Source organism: Cupressus sempervirens, chromosome 4 (assembly GCF_028749045.1).
Source record: "Cupressus sempervirens isolate cs-2001-9-10 chromosome 4, ASM2874904v1, whole genome shotgun sequence".
NCBI lineage: Eukaryota > Viridiplantae > Streptophyta > Pinopsida > Cupressales > Cupressaceae > Cupressus > Cupressus sempervirens.
In genome coordinates, this window is record NC_143121.1 from 782,809,509 (window position 1) to 782,816,144 (window position 6,636).

At 31.6% G+C, this 6,636-nt stretch overlaps 1 pseudogene; it reads right to left on the reverse strand.

Moving 5' to 3' along the window:
• Positions 1-2,173: 2,173 nt before the first annotated feature.
• On the reverse strand, positions 2,174-4,684 carry LOC149563738 (putative UPF0481 protein At3g02645; annotated as a pseudogene).
• Positions 4,685-6,636: the final 1,952 nt, after the last annotated feature.

A 6,636-nucleotide genomic window follows, 5' to 3' on the forward strand; every position in this document is an offset into this window, starting at 1 on the left:
CATTGTGAAAATAATAAATAAATAAAAGAAGTTGAATGGATTAAAATGGAGAATGTGAAGGGGCATGAAAACAAATAATTTTGGAAAGGAATAGTGAAGTAATAAGCACAACTAAAAAAACTATTTTAGTTTTGTCATTTAAAAAATATAATCTGTAAAAATTAGAAAGAGAAACAAAGAGATGGAGAAGAGAGGTATAAAGGAAAAGAAAGTGGAAAAGGCACAATGAGGGCAAGAAAGTAATGAAAAAAGGAAGAGTTTAATGTGGCATAAGGGCAAATGAAAGACAAGGGTGTGGAAATGAGCACAACGGGGTAAGGGAAGAGAGATGAAAGGGGTGTAGAGGTTGGTGTTGGGTGGAGGACTAGAAGTCAACCAGAGCTAGTTGGACTACTTGAATAAATTGACCCAATTAGTTCATCAGTAGATTTAGCACTAGTAGGCAGGTGTTTACCCTTCATAATCTTATCTAGAAACATACTTAACAAATTTCCTCAAATTCTATGTTGTCAATTAAAAACAAGAGAGGACCAATCAAGATAAATTAAGGAGAACACAATAATTTTATGTGAGGAATTCCTTCCCTAAGTTTGGGGATAATGTTGCCCTTTAAGTTATGGTGTATGTTACTATTGAAAGAAGATTCACATGATTTTTCATTTCCATTTCACTCTCATGCACCATTTCCATCATATCAGGTTAGTTAACTACTTGTCCTTCTTATCTATTATATTAAAGAAATGTATTTTAGAGATCCATTATGTCGCCCATCTTTATTAATTCCCTATTTTCCTACTCACTCATGCTCCTAATCTAAATCCTCGCTCAAACCTCAACCTTCTATTGAGAAGGTAGGACATGACCACTACTAGGCATAACAATTTGAGGAAGAGAATGTTGTTGATTATATTGGTCTCCCTAAGGCGAGGTTGAAAGTTGATGCACCAACCCTTCCTCTAATCTTGTCAAGTTTTCTTGCTACTCAATCTTGGTGATTGAGGTTTTTTCTTATTATTGAATTGTTGAGATTAATTTTAGAATGCTTAGAAAATCAAATTGTTATTCATCATTATATTTTGACGTGATTTTTGAACATTAAAATTGTCAGTCAATTAAAGATACCAATATGAATATGTTACAAAAGAATGTTTTAAATGAAACATTTAAACTTGGAAATAAAAGACAACTAAAATAAAATGCTTAAATTATTAATTAGAAGAAAAAATATAATATGTTAAACAGAATCTTAAAGAGTTATAAATATTAATAAATCTACTAAAAAAAAGTTACACAAACATCATACATACACTACAAAAATATATATACATATACATAATTTAAAACATATACTCTCTTTGTCTCTCTACATACAAACATATTTAATTCAATTTAATATTATCATTTATTTAATATTAACACAATGAGATTTATCGTAACAAAGTGCAAATTATAGAGTATAGTTATTCTATTTCGAATATAAAGTCAATTAGGGGAGAGGACCCAGTACTTGAACGCGTTCAAATAATTGTGATAGGAGTTGTTCATTTAATACCTACACTTGTTGACTTAATGTCCAATTTTTTTGACAATATTGTCCGAATACTTGTGACTTTAAAGTTGTTAGTACAATGCTAACTACCCAAAATTGAATAAAATGTACCCTATGTTAATTTTATTAACCAATGATGTGATGCCATATCAACTGTTCAACTATGGGTACCCTTTATGCACGACCATTGGTCTAACTTTTTTTTTGGGACTGTTTTGGACAACTTGGCAAAAAGCATGCTGATGTGGAATCATAACGGGTGATGTGGACTTGAAACCTTAGTTATGAGTAGACGACTGGCCAAGTAAGCTGCTGTAAAAAATTGGGAGTGATTTGAAATTTTTACGTAGAGTTTTAATAAGCCCGAAGTTAGAGTGTTCAAGTACCAAGTCCTCTCCCCTGACAAACAAGTGATTGATTCAATAAATGGGAAAAACGAAAGCAAAAGCTTACAAATAAATCAATGAAATTTAAACATGTCAATTCACACAGACGTAACGCGCTGCTGTTCTTATACTAAGCCAAGATATATCCAACAAAAACGTCACGCGGTGCACGATAGGTAGATGCTAAGAAGCAAATTTAATTTAATACAAACCGAGAAAAAAGTGACCGGTCAATTTTTTAAAACATCACCATTACATCCGGTAGAGATCGACCGGGCCAGCCGGTCCGGATGCATTGATCGAACTCCCAACTTTTGGCCGCGCATGTGTAAAACAAGCAGAGGATGGAAGAATATTATTGTGCCCGCCAAACCCCCAATTACATAACAGGGTTTCGAAATATATGCTTTCCAGATTTCATTCCATAGAATTTTACGGCCGATCCTCCATTTTTAACTGTAATACTCCTCAATGCTCTTTCTCGTTTCGGCAACAGCACAGCAATATGAGAGGGAGGGTGATTGGTTGGACGAATTCCGCAGACCTGCTAATTGTGCAGAATTTGGAAGGTTTCGGATAAATACCTCCGATTCAACGTTCAGGATGATGAGAGGAAGCGAAAGAATTGAAGTTTTCTTTTCAAATTTGATCTGTTCTATGCCTCCTGCGTTGGCTTTGAATTTTACTCCTGCTTTCCTCAATTTGACCGCAGATGGAAGCTTGAACCTGATGTCTGACGTCTTTGGCCACGAGTTCCATAAATCCTCCCTTTCATTTTCCGCAACATAATATTTTCCCAAAACAAGAGACGTGATGCAATTTCAGAATATTACTCCTCTTTGCAGACCTGGAAAATATGTAAAAAACAAAGGGTCGGTATATGTTAGCAAAGACTACTTTTAGTACAAAATCGATTTTGTCTCGGGCTAATTCCAGGGAATTCATCTCCACAGAGAGAACTTGTTCCAGAACGAAGAGAGAGATCTGATTCTCCAATTTCATTACACTGATGATTGCAAGGACCGTGCTGTTATCGCATTCTGGCCGGAAAACCGGATGAAATTGGCGGCAAAATATGTGACATTCTTTGCAATCTGCAGCTTGAAATGGGGTGATGTAGTTTCGGAAGAACTCGAGAAGAAAAGAGGCGTCCCGCGCCATCATCCATCAAAGAACTTCTCCGCTGGAGTCTATTTCTTTGTCATAGCAATCCCTAATTTGGCTCTCCGTCGTCTTAATCTTGTCAACAACAGAGAATAAGTCTTTTGGGGGTAATTTCTCCTGAATTCGGTTGGATACTCTGCACACAGCCTGGGCTTTGTACTTGTCCATTGATGTGAGCTCCGGTTTGCCGAAGTGGTAGGGACCGAGAGATACGAGTTCAGGGGCATATGCCGCTTCATTTTCGTTGATTAATGTCTCGGTACGCTGAAAATGCATGGCAATGTGTGCTTTCGATCATGGGATGAAAGTACCTCGTTTTTCACCTGGATGAGCCATTCGGCTTCATCAATTTGCAGTCTCACGGTTTTTACTCTGGGCAAAAGGAAAACAGATGATGTACCAGCAATACCTCAGCTGAGGGATCCTTTGTGGAAGACTTTAACAAACCTTTCTTAGTTGAATGAATTATTTCAACTGGCGGGAGTTCATCCCCTTCTATAACGAACAGGTTTTTTAGTCGAGAGTTTTTGGCAAATTTTCGCTGGAATATGGGAAGCCAAACTCTGTGAAATTATATACTGATAAATCTATATCTGTAAAATTTCAAAATTTTGTAAAATTGATTTTCCTTCTTTTTTCTGATAAATATTTAAAATTTTAAATCTCAGAAATTTCAAAAGTTTCTAAAATTGATTATTTTTTTCCTTTTCTTTATAAATATTTAAAATTCTAAATCTATGAAATTTCAAAAGTTTCTAAAATTGATTCCTTCCTTTTCTCCTTTTAAATATTTAACTTTAAAAGTGATAACAAAAAGTTGGGGGATGAAAACTCCTTGTGCATGTGATACAAAGGAAAAACTTTTTCTTTCTATATATTCTATAAACACTTGTATATTTTAGAAGTACTTTCTCTATACATATAGATTGTTAGGTTTTGGGTAATATTTGGATTTATTAGAATTGGTTGGAGATTGAAAAAATTGGATCTTGATTTGATTTGCATTATATGTTCTTTAAGTGAATATAATTTCAAAGACATTTGCTTGAGAGATCAATAAGTTTACATGTGTTTCGATAGTTTTAAATGACATTGCAAAAAAAAATTTAAAATTTAAATTATTTTGATCATATCTGCTACACATTTTGAATGGAGGTGAGTTGAAATGTCTTTTTAATCTTGTTTTTCTTTATGTAGAGAGATTAAAGAAAGATGAACTAAGAGGTAAGGGCTATCAAGTGAATTTTTTAAATTTGTATTAATATTTTTGATTTCGTATACGACTAAATTATAAATCTTAGAATTTTGTAAACTATAAAATTTTGTAAACTAATTTGAGTCTAGCATTTTAGACTATTTGGTTATCTTGACTTGTGTATCTCTACTTTATTTTAGTAGCATTTTAATTAAAAATATACTAAATTACTATATGTTGTGCGTTCATTATTTCATTTCTTCTATATGAGAATTTGATTTGCATATAATGGAGTTATGAACATTCTAGAAGCTTCTCTTTGTATTTGTGCTTACCATTTTGTGCTTTGCAGGTTACTTTGTTGCCCCCATCCCATACAATATCACTCATTTTGTTACAGCCACTCTCCTTAGCCACCAACTCCACTGGTCTCCCTTCAAGCTTGGGAATCGATGTCCCTAACAGAATCAATCCCAGTCATGTTCATTTTTGTTTCTTATTTGTTGTTGTGATTGATTTATAGGTAGGTCTATTTATTCTTTCTCCCCATTTTGGTTTAAGTTTCAACACCAAGGAATAACGATGCATGAAATGTGGAAAACTCAATTTTCAACTATGCAATGTTCAAATAGATCTTTAAAAATAAAATAAAAAATTATCTGATTATAATTTTGTATTTTTAATTATCTATTTATTGATTTTAATATTCTTATATAATTTATATGTTTAGATATTTATTTATACTATTGTTGGAAATATTGTTCAGAGAGGTTACTATTATATTTTATATTTTTTAAAATTTGTATTATAAGTTGAATTTTTTATTTATTTATATTTTGATGTGTATGGGAAGAATTCTTTGTTAAATTATAAATTGGAATAAAAAATTTACTTTCATTTTGAAGTTCTATTGAAATTATTTGTGAGAAATTACATAATTAAAAAGGATAGGAGGGAAATGTAATTCAATTACATTAAGATCTTATTTATTATGACAATGATTAATTATGATTGAATTAATAAGATGTAATTAATTAAGATGATAGGCTTTGTTTAAGGAAATTGCATTTTTCACAAAAATGTAAGAATTTGAATTTTTATTTTTATTTTCTTTCCAAATGATTTTTAGATGATGCAGTCATGAAATTTATTTTTTTGAAAAATTTTAAAATTGAAACATTATTCTTTTCATACTGTCCTTTTAGCATTGTAGTTTATTTTCTTTAAAAAACTTTACTAAGAAAGTAAGAAAAGCAAATAAAATCAATTAAAATAAGCATGTTTAAAAAAAACAATAAGTGAACATAAATTATAGCCCAATGTTTTGTAACTAATAAGCCATCTTTCCCCATAGATCAAAATAATAAATAGTTTCATATATATTACAAGTTTTATCAAATCATTGATTTGAGTTGGAAATTCAAAGAGGGATGGAAAATTAGAGAGCTTTTTATGTTGGTTATTTTGTTTGTACTTAGCTTGATTTCCATAACAACTTCATCAACAACCATGTTTCTTACCAAAGACAAGCTGGTATGTACTTGGATGATGTTAAACTATTACTTTTCATTTATCTTCAAATGTCAAATTATTTGTTAGGTATGTGTGAAATGTTTTTGCACGGAGTAAGGAGCCATTTTGATCAGCACCTCTCATGTATCATTCTTAATTTAATGAGACAATATTGTTTACATGTATTTTCTCACTCTAAACTTTCCAATGTGCTCATTTATCATATCGCATTCTAGTACTATTTACTTTTAAGTTTAAATAACATAGATGGCAATTTGAATGTGAATGTTGATGGGTAGATTCCTCAGTAAACTAAGAAGCAATTGGAAATCATTCCAAAATTGAATTGGGTTAGTTAGTTTTCCTAAGTCACTCCACTTGACTTATACTCTTCTTAATTCACTTTCTCACAAAAAGAAATAAGCACACTCATAATAATGCCAAATTGTTTCACATAATAAGTGAAAAAGAAATCTTCCTAATTCTAGACTCCTAGAATTCAATTAGTTACATTGGTTTCGACACAAGACTTAAAACTCCACATTTGCCATTCTTGTAAGAAATTCATAATGAACATAGCAAGATCATTCATACTATGGAACATGAGTAGCTTAAAATAAACCAAAAGAGTATGCAGGGAAGACAATACCTGACAAAAAATTGAATGTACTGAATGTTAATGATAATGTAAATGTCAATGAAAATATATTGAATGAATAATGAATGTGGATGTTGTACCCGCTTTCCCAAAAGAGTAATGTTTGATGTAATTATAGTTTATTTGGAGCACTTTTGCTACAAAATGTTCCTTTTAGATTTTTATTATTATT